The 14699-nt window shown below is 45.3% G+C and overlaps 1 protein-coding gene across 2 annotated transcripts in view; it reads left to right on the top strand.

Moving 5' to 3' along the window:
- RXRA (retinoid X receptor alpha) overlaps positions 1-14699 on the top strand; it is a 287628-nt gene that overhangs the window by 110388 nt on the left and 162541 nt on the right. The window contains exon 1 of one of the 2 annotated variants that reach the window (XM_027869563.1): positions 6640-6661. The exons of the other annotated variant lie outside the window; for it this stretch is intronic. The gene's annotated coding sequence lies outside the window, so the exon portion shown is untranslated. Of the gene's footprint in view, positions 1-6639; positions 6662-14699 lie in introns of those variants that run through there. 2 annotated transcript variants of the gene reach the window in all.

Here is a 14699-nt window from a genome sequence, read left to right as displayed (position 1 = left end):
TCTTTCTTTCTTTCTTTCTTTCTTTCTTTCTTTCTTTCTTTCTTTCTCCTATCCTTTCTCTCTTCTTTTTTTCTTTTTTTTCCCCCCTTCCTTCCTTTCCAGCATAGATTTGGGGCTGACCAATAGCTGGAGTTTTAGACATATAAACCAGATTTGCACACAGATCCAAGAGAGAAATTGTGCATTTGTATAGTCTCTGCTCCATGCCCCCCCATTTATTTCCTTCCCTCTCTTCACCCCCCTTTGCCCTGCCTCCCTCCCTCATTGTAACCTAGGCAGGCACTGGCTCACATCCAGGAATTCCATATAATCTCAAACTGTTCCCAGCTTCCTCAGCAGGGAACAGATCTGCTTCTGTCTTCCTCTAGTCACATCTGGAAAGTGTTACATCAGGGTGTCAGCCGTCAGAGCGACTCGGCTGCTGTGGGCTCCTCCAGAGGAGGGGAGGTCAGGAGGGGAAATAAAACCGCTGCTTCTCTGTCCTCCTTCCCTTCCCCCTCATCCGTGCCCACCCCTTGACCGCCTTCTTCACCACCAGTCCCTCTTCCTGACTCTATGACAGACAAAATGCCCAGACTTGAGTGGGAATCAAGCCAGATGATTTTCTAGGGAATAGACCTAGCCCAGACCCCTGGGGTGGTTGGAAGGGATCCAGAGTACTGGGGTGAGAGGAAGACTCCCTTTGCCAGAAGGACTAGTGTCCGTAATTGGGAAACCATATAGCTCTAGGCTTTAGGGTGGGGTTGGAGAAATCATCTCGAATGAATGCATTCAACACCTTGGAATAAAATTTAGGTTTTAGAGACCATTTAGTTCACTTCCCTTCATTTCATGGATGTTAGATCCTGAGGCCTGGAGAGGGGAGAAGACTTAACTTAGCTGTGGTCATATATCCTGTGAGTGGTGGTGCTGGGACTAGGACCCATGTCTCAGGATTCTCAGTTCAGGACTTTGTATATTGCTTTGTCACCTGAGCTGTCCTTTTAGAAAAGTGATAATTGAGGCCCAGTCGGGGGATACAAAGGAACTTTTAAATTTGTGCTCCTCAGGTGCTGTTAGACAGTTTGATGGGGCAACTTTCCAGACTTCAGACATGGAATGTTCCAGCAGGCATCCCTATTGAGATCCCTAAATGCTCTAAGGAGTATATCAGCTATTCCCAGCTTACCACTAGGAGAGTAAGGAGTATCCCAATTAAGAAAATGTGTCCCTGAAGAAAGAAGAAAATGTACTTCTTTTCCTTCTTTGTAGAAGTAGGAACCTATGGATATAGAGTGATGTATTTATTGTCAGCCTCCATTGATGTGTTGATTACTTTTGCTGAATTACTTTTTTCTTTTTTCTTTTTTCTTTTCTTTTCTCTTTTTGAAAGATTCTTTGTTTTAAAGAGCTCCCCCTCTGAGGAGTGGAGGAAGGAGATAATTATTTGGAAGTGTAGGTGATATTAAAAATAAAAGATGCCAACCCCCAAAGCATGTTCATTTCTAAGTGAGTCGATTGAAACTTGAAATACATTTCCCCATGGAAACATTTTATGTGTGTTTATAAATAAATTTTTGTGTGTGTATATGTATGTATGTGTGAATATGTAAATCTATCTCATGGTTAATACTAGTCCAGAAAAGCTTCTTTTTGAAAAATAATATGACAATTACATTTATCTAGTGTTTTCAAGTTTGGAAAGTACTTTACATATGGTAATCTTATTTGGATTCTACAATTGCCATGTGGGAGAGGTACTCTAGATATTTTTTCCTCTGTTCTATAGATGAGGAAACTGAGGTTCAGAGAGGTTGCTGAAATAGTAGCCCTGAGACTTCCTGAACCAAGCAAGAGAAGGGAGGTAGGGACTCGGTAGCAGGGACAGCTTTGTTTGCAGAGATTATTTTTAGTTGGAGTCTTGTACATAGTAGTGCTGTTCCGTCATTTTTTTCAGTCACGTCCGATCTTCGTGATCCCTTTTGGGGTTTTCTTGGCAAAGATACTGGAGTATTTCCTTCTCCAGCTCATTTGACAGATGAGGAAACTGAGGCAAGCAGGGTTAAGTGACTTGCCCAGGGTCTCCCAGCTAGTAAATGTCTGAGGCCAGATTTGAACTCACGAAAAATGAGTTTTCCCAACTGCAGGCCTGGCACTCTATCCACTGAGCCTCCTACCTGCCCCTTGCACATACTCTAGGGGCTTAATAAATGGTTGTTAATTGATTGTTGACTACCTCTGGTGGGACAGTGGAAACTACTGAAAGATAGCTGGTAGTGGCAACTTGCGTTTGTTTAAAAGCTTCCATGTGACTTGATTTGAGTTTTTTACCATTCTGGGAAGTAGGTAGGGCAGGGATTATTGACTCTATAGATTGGGTAACTGAGGCCTAGGAAGACCATGTGACTAGCTGAGGATTGGACCCCAGGCCTCCTTATTCTGGGGCCTCTGTTTTTTCCAGTAGATCAGTCTTCGTCCCATGGTATCGGACATAGGGGCACTGCACCGTGAACTTAGAACGAGGCTTCTTCAGTTTTGTCTCCTCTTTGGGAATCAGCCCGAGCAGATGCCCATGTGGCAGAGTAGGAGGGAGATTCCTTCAGTTGAAGAAAAGCTTTAAAAAGATTAAAACAAAAACAACCCCCCAGGATGATTCTCAGAGCCCGGTGGAGGTGAATTATTCGGAGTCTTCATTGCCTGTTTTTCCTTTCCTTCATATGTACTTCTCCATTAGCCAGGCATTAAATTCAAAGAAGGCCCAACCCAGCCTCCAGCAGTCAAAACTGGTTCTTAGGTCTCAGAACAACAGATGATTTTGTGCTGACATTGCAAGAGGAGCTAATTAAGCTAATAGTTCCCAGAGCTCTACTGACATCAGTTGATGGTATCAGTGCCAGAGATATCCAGGGGCCGATAAGACACTCCCGCCTTGTTCAGTGTAATTTGTTATTAAACAAACACGGTCAGGTTCATTATGAAGAAAACTTGTTCCTCTTTTCAGGTGCCAACATGCTTTTGCTTCTGCTGGGGCCCTAGCTGTGCTGTTGGAACAGCGAAGGCTTCTGTTCTAAGGCAAACATTTTCTACCTCTCTGGCCTTGTGGGCCCTCTGAGAGTCTGGGAGGCCAATAAGACAGGCCCTCTGTATGCTTTCTCTTTTTAAGGCTGGGTTTCTTAACCATTTCTTTTGGGGAGGGGGGTCTATAATGGACCCCTTTGGCAACGTGGTGAGATCTATGGACCTCTTCTCAGAATAATGTTTTAAAATGAATAAAATAAAATACACTGGATTATGTGGGAAACCAATTATATTCAAATATTTTATTTCAGTAATTTTAAAAGCAAATTCACAGACCTTCTGGGGCTTTCTTTGCTGATCATATTTGAGGCAGCTTCAGTCTTCTGCCTCTTATTTGTACTTGGGCAGGATTGAAAGTATTGCCTTCTTCACCTTGGATGTTCTAGACCCAGAATTGTCCCTAAGAAAGAGCGATTTGGGGGGGGTGGTTCCCTGGGCTCCTGGCTTTTTTGGTGGGGGGGGGGGACAGAGGTTGCAGAGAATGAGTGAACGGTGAGTCGGAGAGGCAGTGGGAGAGGAGGGAGCTCTGGCCAGCTGATATTAAGAAATGACCTGTGGCTCATATATGTCTCTGCATATATCTCTGCATGCCCGTGCACACACAAGTATGCACAGCCCTACACTTATTGGTTCAGATCTGTGATTTTAGGTGTGTAGAGAGAGCTCTTGGTACTGAAGCAGATCTACAGCAGTGGAAAGAACATTAGCTTGTTGTCTGACTCTGTTTTCCAATCCCCTCTCTGACTCTTGACACCTTTGTGGCCTTGGGCAAATCATTTAAGCCTCTCTGGGCCTTACTTTTCTCCTTTGTAAAATTTGGGGATGGTACCAAATGGCCTGGGAGGGCCCTTCCAGCTCTAGACCTGTGATCCTACCTTATAGTCTCTGTCACAGTCTTAGGAGAATTGCTGGGCTGCTAAGAAATAAAATGATGTATTCATAGCCTCACAGCTAAGTGTTTGTTTCAGAGAGGCAGGATTCAAACACAGGTTTTCCTGATTCTAAGATTGGCCTTCATGCTACCATAAAGATATTATATATATTTGTGTGGGTTTTTTTAAAAGCCACATATCACCTAACCATGCTTTTGGGTTTGGCAGACTATGTACACACATATGTAATCAGCCCATAAATTTTCCCCTTGCCCCAAAGTGAAGCTAGCTGCCTCTTCCCTTCTTGCTGTTCCCTAAAGCTAGCTTGAGGCAGTGTTGTATAGTTGAGAAAGTTAAGAAGGCAAGTCACTCAGTCTTTCTGCACCTTAGTTTCCTCAGTTGGAAATGGAGACAATTACACTGGCATTACCTGCTTCACAGGGTTGCCAAGAGGAAAGTGCTTTGGAAACTTAAGTTTATAGTAGCATTATTTTGTGATGCTTTTTTCTCCTTATAATCTGATTTCGTCTGTTTTGAAAGTTGGGGAGGGACTGAGAACCCATAGTGTGATTTGTCTCAAACCAGAACGCACAGCTTTGGCTAGGTGGTTGTTTTGTTTACTCATTTTTCAGTCGTGTCCGACACTTTGTGACCCCTTTTGGGATTTTCTTGGCAAAGGTACTGGAGTGGTTTGCCAGTTCCTTCTCCAGATCTTTTTACAGGTGAGGAAACTGAGGCAGACAGGGTTAAGTGACTTTGCCCAGGGTCATAACACATGGTGAGTATCTGAGGCTGGACTTGAATTGAAGTCTTCCAGACTCTAGGCCTGACATCCTACCCACCGTGCCACCTGGCTGCCTTAGGCTAGGTAGGGAGTTCCAGATAACTGGTGGTTCCTCAGCAGAGGCAGGATGAGATGGTAAAGGGATTCCTGTTCAGGTATTGATTCCAGTGACCTCTGATGGATCATTCCACCCAGATTCTATGGGCCCCTTAATTGAATTCCTTACTTTCATCTCCCCCCCACCAAAAAAAAAGAAAAGAAAAAATCTTTTTGTGCTCTGTATCTCCCTTAGGTTGTTTGCTCTTTCCTCCCAGCCAGAACTTGTTGATTCTTACAAACCTCAAAGATCTTAGTCCAGTTACAGATAAAGAAACTGAGACACAGAGAGAGGTAACTTGTCCAGGGTCACGCTGGTCAGAGTTGGGAATAAGGACCCAGGTTTCCTTCTGAGAGGGAAGAGAACTAGTTGTGGTGTGAGAAATTCTGGGTGCCCCATCAGCTGATGCACTCATAATCATCTGTGACAGTTCCATTTCCTGGAAATCATCCTGCATGGTTCTCCCCCAAAACCAAGCAAAAAGCTTGGAGAACATTGGCCACACTTTCCTTGGTATGTAAGCAAGATTTTGCGCTGGACATCAGCAATGTTATGTTCGACAGGTTAACTGGGCTTGTGATTTGAACCTACTTTTCTGGGTGGATTCAGGGACTGCTCACCTGTCCTTCTAAACCCTGCTGGCTGCCCCCCCCCCCCCGCAACCCTCTCAGCTAGGTGCCCCCTTCTATGTAGGGTGTGATGTGGAGCCCCTCCTGTGGTATGAGGTTGGTTTCTCAGTAGTAGCAGGTCTACCTCACCCCCCTCCCCATGTTTGCTTTCAGTAAGAAATATATTGTCGTTCAGTGCATAAATCACCCGTGTGTCTTTCAGTGTGTGGGTGTGGGCGATGCGTGGGGGTGTGTGTGTGTGTGTGTATGAGAGAGAGAGATCACCTCAACACCTTTAGAAGTTTGCCACCCTATGCTCCTGACTGTTCTAGAAATTTCTTTTTCTCCCCCTTTTTTTTTCTTCTTCTGGGACCTTGGTCTGATGTTGGGGATTTGTGAGGTGGAATTCCTGGCTTGTCGGAACGTTAATGCTGGAAGGGAACTCCCCTGCCCCCCCCATCTAATCCAAACCAATCCAAGGAAGCATTTATTGAGCACCTACAAAGCATAAAGCATTTTGGGAGTATAGAGACAAAATGAAGAATAATCACTACTTCCAAGAAGCTTACATTTTGGGGTTGAGGATAGGGATAAGTGGGATGACCACTTTTAAACAACAGAGTCTATATCTGTGATTGAAATGGTAGAGAACACTAGAACTAGGGCTATCAGGTCAGGCTTTCTGTGGGAGGAGTCATATGAGTGGGGCCTTGAAGAAAGCTAAGGGATTTTAAGAGGAAGTCAAGTCCAGGCGTGACCAGAAGCCTGTGCAAAGGCTTGGAGACAAGAGATGAAACAAGTAGGCCAGGTTGATTGGAATATAGAGTGGCTGAATCGGAACAAAGGGTTTTTTAAACACTCCTCAGCTTGTGTTTTATACCAGAGGCGCTAGGGAGCCACTGAAGTTTCTTGAGGTGCTTAGGGACTGAGGTCAGCCTTGTGCTTTAGGAAGATTATTTTGACAGTTGTGTAGAGTCTGGATTTAGAAGAGGAGAACTTGGAAACCAGGAGGCCAACTGGGACTTCAGTTTACAGTTAAGGAGACTCAAGCCCTGAGGGGGAGTTATTTGTCTTCTCTCACAGAGTCACTGGCAGAGCATTGTCTCGAACCCAGGTCTTCGTCCCTTATTGCCAGCTTTGTCCGCCACATCCTGCTGCACCTCATCTTGGTGGCTTTTTCTCTCACCCTTGGCCACATCTTGGATAGCTGAGGCTTTGTTCCACTTTGGGAGTCATTTTGTGGGTAAGTTGGTTACCTGGTGAATCTTTGTCCCCTAATCATCTTCAGTTCTTCCCAGAGCTTTACCATGTATCCTCCCCTCACAGCAGGGAAGTGAAGCCTTGGTGCCTTGCTGATTGCAACACTGGGTTTGAACAGGACCCCCTCTGTTGCTCCAATGGCCAATTTTAGATGAGATTGAAAAAAAAATAAAAACCAAAAACCCAAACCAATACCACCAAAAAAAAAAAAAAAACCCAAAACACCAGCACCAAGCAAAACAAAACACCCTACCGCACAAAAACAAAAAATGCTGAATGCAACTAGCAGTATTTTTTCAGGCCCTTCTTGAGCCAATGAAAACAGAATGATTGTTTTCTTTCTTGAGATTTGATATCTTATTGCACTGTTGGAAATCCAAATGGGTTTTCTTCAGACTGGTAGAGAAATCGGCTATAAACTGGGTGTGAAACAGATTGTTCTGGCCTGAAAATACCCAACAGGGCAGACTTCTGGAGAGCCAAAGACACTGCTTGGGCAACAGAGAGCTCTTTCTTTGGTGTTTGGTTTTAACCATAGCTTGGTCCTCTGGACATTTTGCAAATGGGCCAAGTCCCCTTCAATTGTGTTGAGTCATTGGACATTTTCAGTGACGGTCAAACAGCCATTCTGCTGAAGAGTGAGATTTTAGATTTTGGTGTCCTGTCTCTGGGAGAGAAGGGAGAATGGATTCTCAGGGGCCTTTACATGATGGCTACCTCCCTGATAGAATTATAGTGCAGTCATATTTGGGGCACGGTGGGCAAGACCATTGCTGAAAGAATTCAACCTGCAGACATTGTTGTGTATCCAGCCTGATTAAGGACTGCAAACAGACGAACAAAACCAAGGAGGAGAGATACAGTCCTTCAAGGGCAAGTGTCATATGGGTGAAAATTTAGAGGAGTCTGTACATGTCCGTGGGTGGTCAGGAAGGGCTGATAGCCATTTAGAGTGAAGCTTATGGAAGAAGGGATTCATGGAGGAAATAATCCCTCTGGACTTAGGAGATGGCTAAGATTTGGAGACAAAAGAAGAACGCTTCCTAGAAATAGATCTTTTTTGTACTTAGTTGTCTTTTCCATTAGACTATGAGCACCTTGAGAGCAGGGGGGATATTTGCACCCCCAGTGCTTAACGCAATGTCTGGAACATAGAAGGCACTTAATACACACTAGTTGACTGACCTTTTCCCAGATGCTTGTTAAGTCAGGATTTCACAGAATAATTAGGGACTTAGCTCCTACTAGTTCAGCATCCTACTAGTTCAGGGATGCCCCTGGAAGTGTTATGGGCCATGTAAGAGCATTGATGGCCAGAAAGAGTTGCTAGGTATCAGGAGAGCCTAGGGATTGATGGAAAGTAGGGAGCTAGGGAGGGAAGGTGCTGTCCTTAGCAGTAGGGACTAAAGGCTTAGAGGGTTGTTGGTCAGAGTGAGGAAGGGAAAGGAAAACCAGCATTATGATCATAGTATCATAGGTCTAGAGAAGGAAAAGACCTCAGAGGCCTCTACTCCAGTCCCCTCATTTTACAGATAAGAAAACTGAGGCACAAGTAATTTAAATAGCTTGCCAAGGTTACACAGGGTCTAGTGTCAGGGGTGGGATGTGAGCTCAAGTCTGTTGATTGCACAAAATTGAGTAAATGTTGATGAAGCTGTGCTTAGCAGCCAGGGAGAAGCGTGTTTCTTTCTATCCCTGGGAATCCTGCTTGTCTGACCAGATCCAATGTATGCTCCATCTTCTCTGTGAGGGGTTTCTGGCTTACCTCAGTAGGTAGTTATGTTCTTTTCCTCTGAGCTCAGGCGGTACTTAGGTCCTACCACACAATCTGGCACTTGATTACATAGTGCTTCATATTGTCCTCTAATTGTCTCATGTGCATTCATCTCAGTCTCCCAATTTAGACCATGAGCTCCTAGATGGCCAGGCCCGAGTCTTATCCTCCTGTGTCCTGTTCCCCCCACCAGCACCTGGCATAGAGCTGGGCACGTGGTGCACTCGCTGCCAGTAAATATGTGTTGGGGAACCTGGGTTTGAGGTCTTGCCTCTGCTTACATCTTAGCTTTGTGACCTGGATTGTGCTACACCTTTCTGAGCCTCAGTTTCTGCAGCTGTAAAATGAAGAAATTGAATTAGATCTCCAAGGTCCTTTCTAGCCCTGAATTGTGTGATTCTCCCATGGATTTGTTGTTGTTGTTGGTCACTTTTTGTTCTTGAAGAGGACCAATGGCATTAGGAAGGAGATGTCTTGACTTGCAAATGAATTGGATTTAAGAGAGGCAGGGCTGTGCAAAGTCATCATCCTCTAGAGGCATCTGAGTCCAGTGGCAAGACATAGGTCAGGATGACTGGTGATGGCCCTGATGAAATGGGAGACCTTGGCCTTTTTAAGCTAAGGTCTTTCCCAGGTCTCAGTTTTTCTGAGGCAACACCCATTTAGTGATTTAAGGCTAGGTAAGAAATGAGGCAAAAGATGGCCTAGTATGGAAGCTAGGCCATTGGAGGAGTGGATAATGCTAAGGATTAGATCATGGATGGGCCCAGGCAGTGATGGAGTGTACGAAGCAGTGTTTTTATGCTTAGCACCAATGATGAAAAGGAGCTTTCTGAGAATCCACTCTGGGGACTTCATTCAGTTGTACTTCTGGGTAGTAACATAGTCCTAGCCTTGGAACTCTGGCAGAGCTCGGTACAAGTACCAGGGGTTGTCTGGTAGGTGTCAATCTGAGCACCCCCCACCCATTCTAAGTCTGTTATCTGGTTCACAAGTTGGTGAGCCACTGGGGGAAAGTGCTGGGGACACAGACAAAAATGAGACAGACTTTGTCCTCAAGAAGAGAGACATCATGCATATATGAATACATTTTATGCACACACACGTATTCAAATGCAAGATAGCATTTTTGGAGGAGAAAGAAACCCTAGCAACTAGGAGGGTATTAGGAACCAATCAATCAGCACGCCTTTATTAATCTTTTGCTAGGTGCCAGGTACTGTGCTTAGGGGCTGGAGATATAAGATCAAAAATGAAACTTCATTTTGAACTGAAACAGTTCTTCAGGGAGCTTATATTCTATAAGAGGAGATAACATTAATCTAAATAAGCATATATGCAAAATATATGCAAATTGGACACAAGGTACACTTTTGTGGGGAGGTCACTGCTGGGGGAGGGGAATGAAATGGAGAGAGTCCAGGTAGGCTTCAAGGAGAAGGTGTCTCTTGAGCAAAGTTGTAAAGGAAATAAAATTCTGAGGGATAATAGTGGTGGGTGGTACTGGGGGGTGTGTGTGTGTGTGTTTGTGTGGTTTCTGAAATCAGTGTGTGTTGTGGTGGTCAGGGAGGACTTCCCAGGTACTTGTAGTAGTGGAATTTACTGTCTGTGTGGCCCTGCGTCTTCCAAGAATTGTGTGTCTAGGTGAGTACACTTGCTGAAATGGATCTGGCCTGCTCTCTGTCCTTTCTGCTTCATCAGCACTGGGGCTTCTGTCTAAGGGACACTGGAGTCTAGCAGGAGCAGTCCCCCCCAACAGTGGCCCCAGCTGCAGCCCGAATCCCTGGTGACTTATTTGTTGTTGGTTTTTTTCCTCCTCTCGGGTTTTGTCTTGAAGACGTTTGCACTGAGTTCCAAGGGAGTAAAGCTGGGAATCCCAGATGGCCCTGCGGCTCTGTTGCCCAACCTATAAACACAAGCTGGGCCGGCATGGAGGGGTGCTGGGAGAGTGAGGTATGAATACCTAGACTCACCAGATGAAGGGAGCCAGGGGCTCCCAGGGTTGTAGCAATAGGAGTAGCATGTTCCTCCAGTTTTGGGGGTTGGTCATGCCACACGCTTCCATTTAATCCGCTCCCAGTGAGGGGTAATTTAATCACCTCTCTGAGAGCTAGGCCAGTGCTGGAGGGAATTGCAGCCTTGGCTGTTTACAGATCAGGGCTGAGGGACTGGGAGGGATGTGAGGGGATTGGGAAGGAGGACAGCATCTTGTCCTTTAACTCTTTCCATCTGAGGAATTTTCCCCAGAGCCAGCTGAAGACTAGGAAGGCCTTAGGAGTAACAGAACTCAGGAGGCTGGAGAGGGGGGAGGCAGGGGAAGGAACGAAAGAAAGAGCAGGCCATGATTTGTAAGGCTTTCGCTGCTAAAAATAGAGCCAAGGTTAATAGGTCAGCAGAGTAGATGGCTGCTCTGGGAGTGACCACTCTCCCCCAGCCTCCAGAGGTTCATGAGAGCCCCAGATGAACCAGGGGAACACTTGGAATTGTGGAATCAGAGAATGTCTAAAGAAAGGCCCTGAGCACGTACAATGTCAGAGTTTGGGAGGACCTTAGAACATAGAATGCTATTGCTGGCAGAGTCCTTAGCACAGAGAATGTCAGAGCTGGAACAGGCCTTCAAATGGAGAAGGTCATAGCAGGGAAGGGCCTTTAGAACTGAGAATGTTAGGGTTGAAAGGGGCCTTTTGAAAACATTTGAACATTGAAGCTAGAACTACTTTTAGAACATGGACTATAGAACACAGAATGTTATGAGTTCCAGGGGTGTGCTGGTAAATGTTTAACAACCAGATATCTCTCTTTTTTTAAAGTACACATGGCACACTTTTAAATTTAAAAATCACGTTTTCTTCATCACTTTCTTAAGTCTAATCAGTCACTACAAAAATAAATAAATGAATGAATGAATGAATGAAAGCCCAATTTCTGCCTTTGCTGATTTCTGAGGTGTTAATGTCCACATTGAAAATTTAACAATCCGCTTGGTCTGAAGCTAGCCATAGCTTGGTGTCTGGATGACTGCGAGCAACCTTAGAATATAACGTGTCAGAGCTAGAAGGGTCCTTAGAGGTCATCTAGCCAAGCCCTCCCAAAAACAGAGGGCTAGAGAGGAGCAAGCTGTGTCTTCTCCAAGGCGTCACAGCAGTCAGTGGCGGAAGTGAGGCTAGAACCCAGGTCTCCTGACTCCTGGTTCACGGCTCTTTCCACGCCACCTCTCTCTTAGTCCTCTAATCCACTCTTAGCATTGTCTTCTTTGGCACTCTAGTGCTGGTTGTGTTTTAGTATGCTTTTAAGGCAGCCATTGAGAGCTCAAGATGAACCCTCATTTCACTTGTAAGAGCCTCACGGTACATTTAGTCTGGTGGTGCAGCCAGCACAGGACTCATTATGGGGGGTGGTGTAGGATAGTGGTTGGACTGTCACGAGGATTGGTTGCTAGGGAGAGAAGACATAGATGTACTAGGGCAAATGAGCAATTTGTTAAAAGAAGGTCCTGTCTCTTTTCTTACAAAATAAAAAAGGGAGAGATTATCCTGAGAGGCAAGAAGGTCTAGGGTGATGGTGTGTGTCTGGAGTGTAGTGACTCTCTAGATGAAAAGTGGGGCATTTTCTCAAGGTCCCATTCTTCTTAAAAAGGGAGGTGAGAGGTGTGTGGGAGAATGGAAGAGTGGGACTGGCCCTTTCCTGAATGCATGTGCTATGTGTTGAAATGCAAGTTGATGTTATTGGGTAATGTCGAAATGCACGATGGTTTCTCAACATCCTGCACGTCACAGACATGAAAGTCAGAAGGCCTGGGTCCCAGTGGCACTTCCACTGTGTGTCCGCCGCTATGTGACGTAGAACAAGGGACTTGTTTGGACATTGGCTTTCTCATCTGTTTGTGAGGCTAAATGAGTTAATTGATAGGAAAGCATTTTGTGACCCAGAAAGCAGAATAGGGTGTCAGAGCTGGAAAGGACCCTTGGAGATCGTAATTCAGCCTCATTTTCCAGATTAAGAAGCTAAGGTACAGACACCCTGCTATTTGGAGGGCCTTATCTGTCTGCCCATCTGTTGAGTCACCTCCTTTTGTATGGTTAGCTTTCTAAACTCATGTCCCTTTCTCCTTAGATGTGTTCTTGGAAAATGGGGTGTAAAATGAATTGTTGTAAGACAAAATGACGTGGATCCTTATTTGGACAGATTTGTGTAGCTATACTTTTGTATGTATATTTTTTTAAGTGGGGCACTCTTGTAGGGTTTTGTCTATCTCTCTTTTATATAATTGCCTGCTGGTGGGTCTGCCAGCCTCAAGTTTCTTTCCACTGCAATTCATTCTCCATTCAGCCACTAAAGTGATTTTCCTGAAACGCAGGTCTGACCATGTCGCTTCTCTACTCAGTAAAATCCAGCAAATACAAAACTCTGTGTTTGGCACTCAGAGCCTTTGATAGGCTAGACCCCTCCTACTTTTCCAGTCATACCAGGCACTCCATCTCTCAGCTTTGGGCATTCTCTGGCTGTCTATCCTGCCTGGAGTGCTCTCCCTCCTCCACTCTGACTACTGACTTCCCTGGCTTCCTTTAAGTCCCAACTAAGACCTTACCTTCTACAGGAAGGTGATGATAACTCCTTCTAGTTCCAGTGCTTTCCCTTTCTTAATTATTTCCTATTTATCCTGTATATAGCTTGCTTTGTATATATTTGTCTGCATGTTTTCTTCCCCATTAGATTGTAAGCTCCTTGAGGGTAGGGACTGTCTTTTGCCTCCTTTCCTATGCCCAGGGATTAGCACTGTGCCTGACACATTGTAGGCTCTTAATGAATGTTTGTTGAATTGAATATGTGGTTGTAGGGAGATTTGAACAGATGTACATATGTGTACACACACAATTCCCATCTGAAGGCACGGTAATCTAGCAGTCAATCCTAAAGTATTTGTTGAACCTCTGTTCTGTACCTAGCCTGTGTGTGTGTGTGTGTGTGTGTGTGTGTGTGTGTGTGTGAAAGAGGAGAAGTCCTTAATTTCCATTAGTATAAATTAGTACATTTGGAGAGAGGACCTTCAAGCCACTTACTAGTTTTATGATCACGAGTAAGTCACAACCTCCCTGAGCCTCGGTTTCCTCAGGGGTTGAATTAGATTGGCTTTTGAGATCTCTTTTAGCCCTCAGTCCTCATAAACCCCATGAGCGAATGAGCCTATGACAGGGAGTCTTATAGCCCGACTGTCACATGCACCCCAGTTTGCTCATCCCAGCTCTGACCGTGGATGGGAGGATTAACAACATGATGAGAGCCTAGGTTCAGGTTTTGGAGTCCCATTGAGTGGTCAAGCCTGGCTAGCAGGTCCTTGGCATCCAGCTGTCTGTTTGTAGGTTTCCCCAGTGTGCTATCTGCCTGGATTCAGCCTGAAGGCTTGAAAGGGCTGAGGACGGCAGTTGGCCTAGGGGCAGCCTAGTGGTCAGTCCTGCTTTTGCTTTAGCAAAAGTGACAGCAGCAACCCCAGGAGAGAGTGCTCGGAGTCTTGGCCCTTTGAATTTTGTCTTTAGCAGAGGGGGATGGACCTCAAAGCTGTTTGTGCTCTCTTGCCCTTCCATCCTGCAAACTGTGGCATGCTGTCATGTCCTAAAGATTTTCCAAATAGTTTAGGCACCTGGATGTCCTGATGTTACTTGGATTCTCTTGACAGTTTCCTCTCCGCCCCCCACCCCATTTTGCCCATTAGAGGACTGTGCCATAGGCCATTGGAGGTGGGATAGGTGTGGGGATGTAGGGAGAAATAGTTCCCAGGGTTCTGTCTTATTAATCTGGGTAAGTCACACCTTCATCCCTCTAAGCCTCAGGTTTCTTATTTGTAAAATGGGGCAGTAAATACATACCTGCACTACCTACGTCATAGGGATGTTGTGAGGATGTCAGCTATTCCTCTCAGGCTCTTGATTGGCTTTTAAATCTTCCCCTCAGCTGTTTCTCCTGATTTTCTCTTGGGAGAGACACTAGCAAGGTTTGAGGCCAAGAAAAAAGTCCAGGGACCTTCCCTGGCAGAATGAGGCCACATATGCTTTGGGGAGATTAGCAGGCCGGCTCTGCCACATAGGATAATACTCAGAGCCCCCAGACACCTGGAGTGGGGTGTCATTAGCCTGGTTTGTGTAAAGTCTTTGGATTTCTAGGAAATGTCGTGGTTGAACTGAGGATGGTTCAGGCTAGAGCGGGTGTGTGTGTGTGTGTGTGTGTGTGTGTGTGTGTGTGTGTGTGTGTG

This window comes from Vombatus ursinus, unplaced genomic scaffold, assembly GCF_900497805.2.
Source record: "Vombatus ursinus unplaced genomic scaffold, bare-nosed wombat genome assembly UNPS02014793.1, whole genome shotgun sequence".
Taxonomy (NCBI): Eukaryota; Metazoa; Chordata; class Mammalia; order Diprotodontia; family Vombatidae; genus Vombatus; species Vombatus ursinus.
Note: the sequence above shows the minus strand (reverse complement) of the source record. Positions and strands in the feature narration are given on the sequence as shown.